The sequence below is a fragment of the Ranitomeya imitator genome, chromosome 2 (assembly GCF_032444005.1).
Source record: "Ranitomeya imitator isolate aRanImi1 chromosome 2, aRanImi1.pri, whole genome shotgun sequence".
Taxonomy (NCBI): domain Eukaryota; kingdom Metazoa; phylum Chordata; class Amphibia; order Anura; family Dendrobatidae; genus Ranitomeya; species Ranitomeya imitator.
Window position 1 is genome coordinate 309,069,285 of NC_091283.1, and position 13,422 is coordinate 309,082,706.

General features: G+C 47.0%; 1 long non-coding RNA gene across 1 annotated transcript in view; it reads right to left on the minus strand.

Annotated features, from left to right (window-relative positions):
* The window catches only part of LOC138667408 (uncharacterized), a 41,567-nt gene extending 39,639 nt beyond the window's left edge, over positions 1–1,928 (minus strand). The window contains exon 1 of the long non-coding RNA XR_011318745.1: positions 1,876–1,928. This is a non-coding gene — a long non-coding RNA (uncharacterized lncRNA). The remainder of the gene's footprint in view (positions 1–1,875) is intronic.
* Between the last annotated feature and the right edge of the window lie 11,494 nt (positions 1,929–13,422).

The following is a 13,422-nucleotide window of genomic DNA, read 5'->3' on the forward strand; positions in this document are numbered from 1 at the left end:
GCGGCTTCGTCTTCAGCGTCCTCTGGCTGTGACGCTCAGGTTAGAGGGCACGGTGACGTAGTCGGGGGTCCTGAGCGACGAGAGGTGAGTATGTGAATTTTTTATTTTTTTTTATCGCAGCAAAAGCATATGGGGCAAGTGAATGTATGGAGCATCTTATGGGGCCATAACGTTTGTGCAGCACTATATGGGGCAAGTGACTGTATGGATCATCTTATGGGGCCATAACGCTTGTGCAGCACTATATGGGGCAAGTGACTGTATGGAGCATCTTATGGGGCCATGTGCAGCATTATATGGGGCAATTATCTGTATGGAGCATTTTATGGGGCCATAACGTTTGTGCAGCACTATATAGGGCAACTATCTCTATGGAGCATCTTATGGGGCCCTTATTACCCTTTATGCAGGATTATATAGGGCATATTTTAATATGCAGCATCTAATGGGGCCCATCAAACTTTATGGAGCATTATATGGGGCTCCTGATTCAATATGGATATTCAAAAACACTTAAACTGATGTCTCAATTAATTTTACTTTTATTGGTATCTATTTTTACTTTTGACATTTACCGGTAGCTGCTGCATTTTCCACCCTAGGCTTATACTTGAGTCATTAAGTTTTCCCAGTTTCTTGTGGCAAAATTAGGGGGGTCGGCTTATACTCGAGTATATACGGTAACTCCTTTTCTGAAAACTTTGTCATCACCCCTCAAAGGGCGCTTCTTTCCCTTGACATGGAGCAATTTGACCCCTCGGTTAGAAATGTCATCATACATCCTCCTAGTTGTCAAAAATGCATTGGCATTCTGGTGGAAAAAACCCGAAACATCCAAATTCTCAGATATTTTGGACAAAATTCACCAACATAGCGCTCTGGAATGGAGATTTGCGGCTAACAATAGCAGTGTTTGCAAATATTCTAAGAAATGGAAGATCTGGAACAGCAAATATAAGGTTTAAAAATTGCCATTTTGTGCCTCTTTCCTCGGAATTGTATACATGTAAGTATGACATCTACATACAACATTCTTCACATTGCAAATCAGTATTTGTTTGTTAGAGACTGTTATTAGGGTTCTCTAATTTTATTGATCCCTTCCACTGTCCATTGTTAACCCTTCCCTTCCCTTCACTCATTTCCCTAATCTCAGTTTTTAATTCAAAACCTAATAAAAATATTTTAAAAAGAAAAATGAAAATATGGGACTAGTGTATGCAATGTTACTGTGCAAAAAGGGAAATAATAAAAGTGCAGATGTGCTGCTAAGTGCTAAACTGATAATTATCCCAATTGTAAAAGATATTTTTTGCGGTTATTGTGAACAGTTAAGCAAGTTAAAGGTTAAATGATGTCTAAAAGGCCTAAAGTTAAAGATAACACATTTCCTTTGTATTTTAGGTATATATATATATTTGCATTTTTTACATTTTAAAAAGAGTACAAAAAGGAAAAGGCGGTGATGTAAAAGTTTGGGCAACGCTTGGAGATGTGTGTGCTCAGATAACATTGACCCAGGTTTCACACCTTAATTAACCTGTTAGGGTTATCCCTTGTTCACTATCATTGTTAGGAAAGGTCAGGTGATGCAAATTTCCCAGCTTTGTAAAAACCCGGCCTCCTCCAACCTTGTGCCAAAAAACAGCAGCCATGGGCTCTAAGCAGCTGCCGAGCTCTGACAATGGTGGAGGCCACAAAGCAGGAGAAGGATAGAAGAAGATAACAAAGTGTTTACAAGTTGCCCTTTCCTCAGTCCTAAATGTAATTAAGAAATAGCAGTTACCAGGAACAGTGGAGGTCAAGATAAGGTCTGGAAGACCAAGCAATATATTTCTAATATTAATGCGCCAAAAATGGGGAATCTCCACATACCTTCACCTGCAGAGCCGCACACCACATATATGGCAGTTCTGTGCGCACAGGACCTGTGATGAGGTCACAGGAGGGGAGGGGTCAGGGGTCACATGATCAGGGGTCTCAGCGTATGCAGGACTCTGCTGTGCTGGTTGTCATGGTGCTGGATGAGGGGAAGTTTATGTGTGGGGTCAGGAGGGGTTTACAGTGTGGATGTAGCAGAGCCGTGTGTGTGCAGGGTGTACGGAGCGGAGCCGTGTGTGTATGAGGTGTATGAAGTGGAGCCATGTGTGTACGAGGTGTACGGAGCGGAGCCGTGTGTGTATGAGGTGTATGAAGTGGAGCCATGTGTGTACGAGGTGTACGGAGCGGAGCCGTGTGTGTATGAGGTGTACAGAGCGGAGCCGTGTGTGTACGAGTTGTACGGAGCGGTGCCGTGTGTGTACGAGGTGTATGAAGCGGAGCCGTGTGTGTGCAGGGTGTACTGAGCAGAGCCGTGTGTGTACGAGGTGTACAGAGCAGAGCCGTGTGTGTACGGAGCAGAGCCATGTGTGATGTATTTAGTGAAGCCGCCTGTGTACAGGGTGTGTTGAGTGGAGCTGCGTGTGCAGGGCCGGCGTCAGCACCCGGCGTACCCGAGCAAATTCCGGGGCCCTGGCGAGATGGGGGGGCCCATTTACGGTGCGCAGCTGCAGCCGGAATACTCACCTCCGGGAGTCGGGACCGTCTGTCACCATGGATACGCAGCCAGAGTCACTTCCGGGCCGTGCCTGCTGCTGGGACTGAGTTTCACACAGCTGCCTGCAATACTCACCAGTCACCGCCGGCGCCGCCATCACCATGGATACGAGTCACTTCCGGGCCGGCGGTCGCTCTGTCCTGACACTTCCGGCTGCTGTAATCCACGCGTCCACCATCCAGGAGTCCAGCGGCAGCGCAGGTGCAGTGGCAGCGCCAAGAAGAAATACGAGCGGAGCAGGAGGCAGGAGCAGCAGTCAGGTGCACGGACGGTGCACCCGGTCCCAGGCGCAGGCTGTGTCCCCAATGGAAACAATGGCGAGTGAGTGAGTCTTCCTCCAAGTTCATGGACCTGGTCCCAATGCATTGCGGTGGTGGGGGGGTCTTTTTGGCAGCCTGCTGTGAGCCAGGCCTGGTTGACTAGTCCTAGCCTAGACTGTCTATACTAAATGGCTGGCAGTCTGTGCTATATACTACGTGGGTTGTGCTATATACTGCGTCTGTGTGGGCTGTGCTATACACTACGTGAGCTGTGCTATATAATACGTAGCTGTGCAATATATTACGTGGCTGGGCAATATACTACGTGGCTTTGTTATATACTGCGTGAGCTGTGCTATATACTATTGAGCTGTGCTATATACAACGTGGGATGTGCTATATACTACGTAGCTGTGCAATATACTACGTGGCTTTGTTATATACTGCGTGAGCTGTGCTATATACTACGTGGGATGTGCTATATACTACGTAGCTGTGCAATATACTACGTGGCTGTGCTATATACTATGTGGCTGTCCTATATACTACATGGATGTGCTATATACTACGTGGCTTGACAATATACTACGTGGCTCTGTTATATACTATGTGGGCTGTGTTATATACTACGTGGCCTGTGTTATATAATACGTGGGCTGGGCTATATACTGCGTGGGCTGGGCTATACACTGGGTGGGCTGTGCTATACACTGCGTGGGCTGTGCTATATAATACATGGGCTGTGTTATACAGTGCATGGGCTGTGCTATATACTACGTGGGCTGTGTTATACACTGCGTGGGCTGTGCTATATACTATGTGGGCTGTGCTATATACTACGTGGCTGTGCTATATACTACATGGCTGTGCTATATGCTACGTGGCTGTTATATGCTACATGGCTGTGCTATATGCGACGTGGGCTGTGTTATATGCTACGTGGGCTGTGTTACATGCTACCTGGCTGTGGTATATTTCTCTGCTGTATCTGTGCATCATGAATCGTGGTATGTGTTAAAGAGGGGGGCCCACTGAGGCTCTTTCGCCCGGGGCCCACAAAAACCTGGAGCCGGCCCTGTGCGTGTGTACAGGGTGTACGGTGCTGAGCCGTGCATGTACTGTATGTACAGACCAGTTGTTTGTGTATGGACAGGAGCCATGTTTGTACGGAGTGAAGCTGTGTGTCTACAACATGTACTGAGCAGAGCTGTGTGTATGAGGTGTATGGAGCGGAGCCGTGTGTGTATGCAGCTGAGCTTTTTTTGTTTAACCCCTTCATGACCTTGGGATTTTTCGTTTTTCCATGTTCGTTTTTCACTCCCCTCCTTCCCAGAGCTATAACTTTATTATTTTTCCGTGAATCTGGCCATGTGAGGGCTTATTTTTTGCGGGACGAGTTGTACTTTTGAACGACATCATTGTTTTTAGCATGTCGTGTACTAGAAAACGGGAAAAAAAATCCAAGTGCAGTGAAATTGCAAAAAAGTGCAATCCCACACTTGTTTTTTGTTTGGCTTTTTTGCTAGGTTCACTAAATGCTAAAACTGACCTGACATTATGATTCTCCAGGTCAGTACGAGTTCATAGACACCTAACATGACTAGGTTATTATTTACCTAAGTCTTGAAAAAAAATTCCAAACTTTGCTAACAAAAAAAATAAAAATTGCGCCATTTTCCGATACTCGTAGCGTCTCCATTTTTCATGATCTGGGGTCGGTTGTGGGCTTATTTTTTGCGTGCCGAGCTGGCGTTTTTAATGATAGCATTTTGGTGCAGATACGTTCTTTTGATCGCCCATTATTGCATTTTAATGCAATGTCGCGGTGACCAAAAAAACGTAATTCTGGCGTTTTGAATTTTTTTCTCGCTACGCTGTTTAGCGATCAGGTTAATGCTTTATTTTATTGATAGATCGGGTGATACCAAATATGTGTAGGTTTGATTTTTTTTTATTGATTTATTTCGATTGGGGCGAAAGGGGGGTAATTTAAACTTTTATATTTTTGTTATTTTTTTTTTAACTTTTGCCATGCTTCAATAGCCTCCATGGGAGGCTAGAAGCAAGCACAGCACGATCGGCTCTGCTACATAGCAGCGATCTGCTGTTCGCTGCTATGTAGCAGAAAATCAGGTGTGCTGTGAGCGCTGACCACAGGGTGGTGCTCACAGCTGCCGGGGATCTGTAACCATAGGGATCCTGAGAAGCACAAGGAGTTACTGCAGACAATAAAGACGTTTCGGGACGATGAGATGGAGCACCATGATACAGGACTGGAACATGATGCCGAACAGGCTCCCGCTTATTTCCTGCTGAAGAACGCCATACAAATCGGATGTCGAGCCACGGTATATTTATCAGAACAAATATAAGGAAAGAAGATTTTTTAGAGGTCTCAAGGACCTCTATGGTTACAATACTGAAGCATCGCCGACCTCCGATCATGTGACGGGGGTCGGCAATGCAGTCATTGCCGGCTTTGATATGGAAATTTGGGTTGGATAAATCTATCCCGTGTGTGCTGCGGCCGTTCCCAATAAGACTGAGTATTTTGAGCGCTCAAGGAATGAGACTGCACACCATTGTGTCCATAGCATTCCATCAATACTGATCCTTTATTTCCTGATACATAGTTTTATGATTGCATATAGAAAGGAGTGGTTAGGAGTGGTTAGTGAATTAACGTATTGTCTAGCTCCTATGTTATTGGTTATCTGAATATATATGGAAAATTGTGATTAATGCACATATGATTGCTGATTAAGCAACTAAAATGTATCTCTGCATCTGGGACAAAGTTGAGACATTTCATCAGCACTTAATACATCTGGAGTTCTTCTGCTTTTCGGGTGGAAATCACCGATCAGTCTGTCTGGCTTATATCAGTTTATGTCAGCCATTTTAAGCAATTGATTATAGTGTATATAGATATATTTGTGTTTATATGAGTATATATGATTATAGAGGAGTATACATGCACGTGAGATCTACATGATATAAATATTTCTATCACAAGCCCCCCTTAGATATCACTTGTCCTAATCCTAGCCTCCTGTCCCAAAGCGCTGCAACTCTTTTGTCCTGCCGGCGAACTGACGCAAGCCTAGTGCCCACACCCTACACAGTACAGACTTTTTGCAAACGGGCGGTCAGGAGATCTGTCCCTAACGGGGGTTAGTTGCAATCAGTCTCTTAGTCAATAGCATGTGTAGTGTATTCTTTATCAGGTAGGTCATCTATTCGGTCAGGCAGGGCATCCACAACATCGTTCTGGCTTGGGTGTCAACTTCTGGTAGGGGAGCGTTCTTGCAATGCGATGAGTGGATCCAAGTGGGTCTTCCCACCGGCTTCACAGAGGTTGGTGTCATCAGCGGCACTTGGACAGGACCATCAGATCTGGGATCGAGTGGTGTTCTCCTTACAAACTTTTTTCACCAACACCCAGTCTCCTGGCTTCAAGGAGTGCGTACCGGACACTGAATCTGGATCTGGCAATGAAGAAAAAACTCGAGAATGGATGTTAGCAAGTTTCTTGGTGAGTTCAGTTACATAAGCAGACAAAGTATCATATTACATAGTCAGCTGCTGAGGGAAAGAATACCCCTAACCTGGGACTAGACCCAAACAAAATTTTATATGGTAACAGCTTTTCTGGGCCTCTGGAAGTGTGCCTAACACTAAGTAGTGTGATTGGGAGTGTGTAGGCCTAAGTCTGACCCTACTGCTGACCAGATCTCTCGTGTGAGACTTGCTGTGAATGCGGGTCCCTGGTCACTGCCTATCACTTCTGGGACCCCATATCTGCGTATCTCATCTCTGAGGGTAGTCTCTTTGCAGTAGTCTTTGCTGACTGGTTCCTCACTGGGAAAACTTCTGGCCATCCTAAGAACACGTCCACGACCACAAGGGCATATTCAAACCCTCCACTTGGCGGCATCTGGATGTGGTCTATCTGGATCCTCTGGAAGGGCTACAGCGGTCTGGCAAGATGATGTGTAGGAACTTTCTCTATTCCTCCAGGGTTGCATTTGCTGCTGGTCAGACAGCTGCTAGTGAACTTGGCAGTTAGGGTGGAGATCCCTGGAGCGAACCAGTAAGCACCTATCAGATCATTCATCTGTGTCTTTGATCTGTGTGTGGGCCCATGTGCCCACTGGACCACCATAGGATACATGCTTCGGGATAAACAGGGCGGGGTAAACAGGGTTTTGTAGTCCATTGCATATACCCTTCCTTCTTCATGTGTTGCTCCATTCCGCATCCAGCATTCCTTCTTGTCCTTTTTGGGGCTTGCTCTTGCAGGTTTTTGAGCAGATCCCAGGACGTCATCTGGTCAGGTTTCTTGTCTTCAGTCGTCATGTAGTAGCTGTCCAGCTCTGCGACCTCTCCCACTTCTCCATTTTGCCTTCCTTTGGCTGCTTATTTGGCTGCTATATCCGCCATGTTGTTACCCCATGCCTCTACTGTGTTCAATTTTCCATGTGCTTTGACTTTTAGTACTGCCACCATTTTTTGGAAGTTGGAGTGCATCCAGCAGGTCCTTGATGGCTCCATGATGCTTCACGGTTGTTCCGCTTGCTGTGATGAAGTCTCTTGCAGTCCAGACGGGTCCAGAGTCGTGTGCTATGCCATGCGAGTACCTTGAATTGGTGTATATGTTCGCAGTTTTGCCTTCTGCAATCTGGCAGGCCTTCGTCAGCGCTATCAGTTCTGCTTTCTGAGCTGACAGACTAGGCGGCAGACTTCTGGACCACAGGATCTCTTGATTGCTGGTCACTGCACATCCCATGTGGAATCTTCCTTCATCATCTGCAAATCTGGAGCCATCCATGTAGAGGATCAACTCTGGTTTGGTCAGTGGCTCTTCTGCCACCTTAGGTAGTCCTGCTGTTTCCTGTTGCATGATGCTGAAGCAATCATGGTCATCCGTCCGGAGCAAATCCAGATCCCTGCGGAAGGTATCATGCAGATTTTGATCAGAATTTTGATCTGAGGGTCCATATCTGTATCCCCCCTTGGGAGTGGGAGTAGAGTGGACGGGTTGAGGACTGTGCATCTGGAGATGGTGACATTGTCAGGCAGGAGTAGAGAGCACTGGAGGCGAAGATGCCTGGCGGTGGAGAGATGTTTTGGCTGGGTTTGGTTGAGGATTGCTGAGATGTCATGCAGGAGGGGGCTTCCCTTGCAACTGGATCCAAGCAAGCTGAAAATTAGCCCAAAGGTCTCGGCTTTCCCCCCTGAAGCTGCTTCAGGACTCCAGTAGAAAGGTCTTCTTTTTCCTTCAGGTAGAGACGGAATGACTTCTCGTAGTCCGGTAAGCCTAGTGCTGGTGCTGAGACTAGAGTCTTTTAACTTCTTGAACGAGCTGAAGTCTGCATCTGTCAGGAGGAACGGGGTTATGTTGACACAGTCATACAGATGCTGCATTAGGACTGAAGCATCAGGAATCCAGGCTCTGCAATACGAAACTAGACCAAGGAAGGCCTGTAGTGCCCTTGGAGTTGTTGGAGGAACCGTCTTCTCCACTGTGGTCTGCACAAAGGAGTAGATTGCCCACGTATTGTAGCAGGGTTACTTCTGCATGTTATGTGACCCAGTTGGTAAGGACTGTGGACATTGCTTTGCTGAACTGTGAAGGGCTGTTCTGGACCCGCTGTGGCATAACTGTCCATGTGTGCTGTCCCCCCTGGGGTGTTAAGGCAATCAGGTACTGGTCTTCTGGATGAAGTGAACACTGGAGAAAGCATTAGCCAGGTTGGTCACTGTGAACACTTTTGCTGTGGAAGGCACATTTTGAGAGCAGAGTGGGTGGATTCGGCACAATTGGAGTTTTAAACACCGTGGTGTCATTCACATCTCTCAGGTCATGCACCATTTTGAACTTGGCTGGCTCTCCTTTGCAATCTTTTTCTTGACAGGGGTATTGCAAGGTGATGTGCAAGGAACAATGATTCCTCTTTACAGGTAGATCTTCAGTTGGTCAGAGACAGCTTGACTCTAGGCCTGGCCTGGGCCTTACGAGGGTACGGGGTACCTGGCTTGAGTGACACCTGTACTGGGGCAACTTGAGGTTTTCCCACATCCTGAGGTCCCTTAGACCATAAACTTTCTGGTACTACGTCCAGTACCTCCTTGGGTAGGCCTCCGTCGGTTGTTTGAGGTTCTTGTAGGGCCGCCAGCATGACCATGATTCCTGTTGGGTCAGGGATGAAGAAAGTGTCATGGCCCCATCTTCCTGGAACACTGTGGTTGCCTTCAGCTTCTGCAGTAGGTCCGCTCCCAGCAGGTTGAGTGGCAGGTTCTTGACACCACAAACTTGGACAGGATATAGTGTCCTGGCTGAGTGCACACGCTCAGAGGCTTTGTAAGCTGAGAATGTCTGACTTGACCATCAATGCCCATGCGAGACAGAGGATTCTGATGGGCAGGTGGGATCAGCGAGTTCCACAGGTCTCATCACACTTCTGGCTGCACCGGCGTGCAGAAGAAAAGATCTGACAACGCCATCCACTTTCAGGGCAATTTGAGGTATTGGTCCTGCAGACGGGGTTTTACATGTCAGGAGTGTAGTGTCTTGCAGACCTGGCTTGCTTATCCCTGTCCCATGGACGGTGTACTTCACTGCCTTCTGTACTTCTTCCTTGACCTGTTTCTCTGGATCAACTCTTGGGTTGCATGGGTGCTCTGCACTGGTTCCAGAAATGGCCAAACTTGCCATAGATGTAACACTTGACACTTCCTCTGTCTTTGTAGGGTGGTTGCGCTTCCAGGTCAGTGGTCACCATGAGAGGGGCTGTCTTCTGCACTCCTGGTTGGGACTCAATCCCTTTGGCTACTGTGGACAAGGGCATGATGGACACTGTAGCGGCAGCGGGGTCCGGCCTGCTGATTGAAGCTGCGGTGGTAAGATGGGGCCTGCAGGTGCGTCCGTGGCGAGGCCCAGGGGTGCCATGAGACCGGCGGCTGCATCCAACCCAAGGTCTTGGGGCATTACAGGGGCTGCGGCTGCATCTGCCATCACTTCTTCCCCCTGGTTTGACATAACTTCTCCCCTTTGCTAACCTTATTGAGGTCGGTGTCTCCTCTCCAGAGTCTGCAGCGGTTCTTCCGGAGTGTCGCTCGACACTTTGCAGCGTCTTCACCTCTGGCTCCCCTTCCGGCGTTCTCAGCAGCACAGCACCCGTTTCCTTCTTCGCGCGCTTTGTGGCGCTATAATGGCAGCAGTTTTGGCGACAATTGGCAATAAACAGTCTCCCAGGCGCACATAACTCGTTTTGCTAGGTCAGTCCACTGCTATTGACCTGTTCTCGGGCCTAGCCACTATCAGTGGTTTCCTGATTGGCTGTCTCAGTCCATGCACAAAGGCCTGTGCCAACATTTTCGTGTGTATCTGGTCATGAATGGTGAATCCCAAGTCTTGGAACACTTGCATTACTCTGCCATGAAAACTTCTTTACAGACTCTGTCTTGTCTTGACTCATGTCATGTAAGCTGAGGGCTTGTCCTGCCAATCTGCCTTTGGCCCACTCTCTGAGCTGTTCAATTAGCTGTGGTCCTGACTCCCAAGCGTGAACATCTAATTCTGCTGGAAGTTTGAATTGTTCCTTCATGATTGGCCAGAGTGCATCACCTGCTTTTATTTCCACTTATGGCCCAGAGATCATTCCAGATGACTGTATATGTTCGCTGGTTCTGCTACATTCTTCAGTAAAATGGCATGGGATGCATCCTTGGGTCTGAAAGATTGTCACCTGACTTGAAGTGCATATAGTGCAATGGTGGTGCCTCTATCTGCCCCTGCATTCTTGGTGCCTGTGGGTTTCTTTAACTAGTACTGGACAGCATGTATGATGGTCCCTCCTCATCTTCATCAGAGGAATAGTTGTGATAGTGTGTGCTGGAGTCACACAGTGGCTGATTTTGGACTTAGAAGCTGCCTTTTTGTGTGAGGATGTCTCTCCCCTTGCTGAAGCTGTGGTGGACTAGGCTTATGGCTCTATGTTAATGTGAATGTAGGCAGCTCTGACTGGTGCTGAAGTTGTACATTATCAACCGATGGTGAGTCCTCCCCCCTCTGCACCCAGGGCTGAGCTGTCTGCTGCCTGATGTGTCTGTATCTTGGGGGGTGCCTTCTACTGGGGGATTTCCACCTTCCTCCCCCGATACCATGACTGTCAGAGGCTGGGCTGTATTGGAAACATATAATGTGCCTTGTGCTGTGAGCACCGGATACAGAGACACCTCACTGCTTGAATCTGGCACCTGCCCAACAGGCGGAAAAGCAGGAGAAGGAGAGTGTGAAACAGGAAGAGATACATGGTGCGGAGGAAAAGAAGGAGGTAGAGATGTAAGGTACGCAGAAGGTGGGACGTTCGGAGGTGAAGAGTGAGGGAGGGGAGCTGATAGAGCAAAAGACGGGTGGTTTAGAGAAGGGGGAGAGAGATAGGGAGGCAAATGGTGTGGTGAAAGAGAAGGAGGAGGTGTGGAGTCTGATGTAGAAGGAGGGAGGAGAACAGAGGGAGAAGATGGGAGATGTGGAGGAGAGGCAGAGAAAAGAGGTGTGGAGATGGGTGTGGAGAAGGAAGAGCAGGGGGAGATAGGTGTGGCGGGGGAGTGAAGAAGGAGGGTGAGTGAAGGAGGAAAGAGGTATGGAGAAGAAGGAGAAGGAGGAGTAGATGTGTAGAGGAGATAGAGAAAAGTGTGGAGAAAGAGGAGAGGAAAAGAGAGTGAGAGAGGAGAAGGAGGAGAGAAAGAGTGACAGAGAAAAAGGAGGATAGAGAGGAGAAAGATGGAGGAGAAAGACAAGAAGATAATTCCTTCTTCTTTGATGGCAGATGCAGCCTGAGACTGCATGGTCAGAGCAACAGCGCCATCTCCATGTACAAAGGTTGGGCGGGGCGCACCACATACTGTGCAAAAACTCCCTATACCATAGAATCTATTGAGAGCATGGGGAGGCGCTAATGGCTTAATACCTTTCCCCATTTTATATACATAAAAATCACTTCCTGGTTTGCTCACATATCTCTCTGTACCACCTAAACGATGTAAGTTCTGCTGCTACTGTATACCATGTATCAGCATTCAGCAATGTAACATCAGCTAACTTCCCTTATTTTCCTTTCTATGTCATGCCATTCTGCAGCTTGCATTCTGCCGTTCTGATGAATTTCACATACTTTATACCTTCTAAAATTCTTCACGTACTTAACACCTTCGTGTTCTACCACTATCTGGTTGGCCGTTTTCTCATCAGGAAGTAAAAGGCTTTCCTGTTGCTTGGCCACTTTATTCCCCATTGCAAAAAGAAAAATAGAAAACACAACAATAAAAACCTCAAGGAGGTAGATATATAGAAACACGAAAAATAAAAGGAAAAGGAGGCTTTCAAAAGATTGATGCAAGATGTTGAAATCAAAACATAAAAAAAACATAAAAAACTCGGTACACGATCCAAAACTCAGGATCTTTACAGAAAAGGAAAAAAAAACCTTTTAAACAAAAAAATAAAGAGTCAGAAAAGAAATGAAGCTTTGAAAAACTTTAAAAAAAAAAAGTCTAAAAACTTCAAAATGCAACAAAAACAGAAGGACAGAAGGAAAAAAGACCCTTCAAAAGAGTAATAAAAAAGATTAAAACAACTTCTCTTCTCCCTTTTTTTTTTCATGAAATCTGCGCTCAAATGCAGTCATAGACACACTTCCCCTTTTTATAAGCAGCTGCTGTTTTACCAAAAATCACGTATGTCACATCAAAAATGATCTAGTTTCAATTTGTTTCACTAAAAAATGCTATACCATAGCCAGATATATGCAAAAACAGAAAAAAACATATGACTGTGTGATTTACAATGGATATATCTCTGCTTGCGGCGTGGAAAAGGGGAAGTTCAGAAGAGAAAAAAAAACAAAACTCTCTTTTACAATTGTATGCTCTTAAAGCAGCGATACATGAATCGAACCAAACAGACGTCCGGGAGGTGCCCCTTTTCATTCTGTGACACGTGCAGGTTGTGCTGGGAACAGACTACTGCCAATCGCACTGGGCACTCCTGTGCCCGGGCCGCCTGAGTGAGAAGCACAAACACAAGCGGGAAATCTACCACTCCGGTCCGTCATCCTGACTGGCTTGCCGGCACTACGGGAATCTGCAGTAGCCCTCTAAGTTATCACTACCCGTGCCTGGATATGGAGCCACCTGCCCCGAAACTACCTGTTCCTTCTATGCACGCGAATCCTGCAATAACTTATCGAGCGATTTGACCTCCTGCGGTCTGTTACCCAGCAACCACAAGCAAAACAGCCACTGTTCCAACTGTCTCCCGGATCTTACACAAACATGGAACACATACACGGCACACAGCAGACACCTTGATCCCAGGGTTTTGGGTACAGGCTTTGGACTTTTACACTACCTGGGAATGCAGTGGTGACCACACCTGACCAGCAAGAGGTATAGACCCGGACTGGGCACAGGGGACTTTCAAGTAAGATAACATTTTCTTACCTTACTTATGGAGCTGCGCAGTCTCCGTCCCGAAAACCAAGGCCATGGCCAACACCTCCG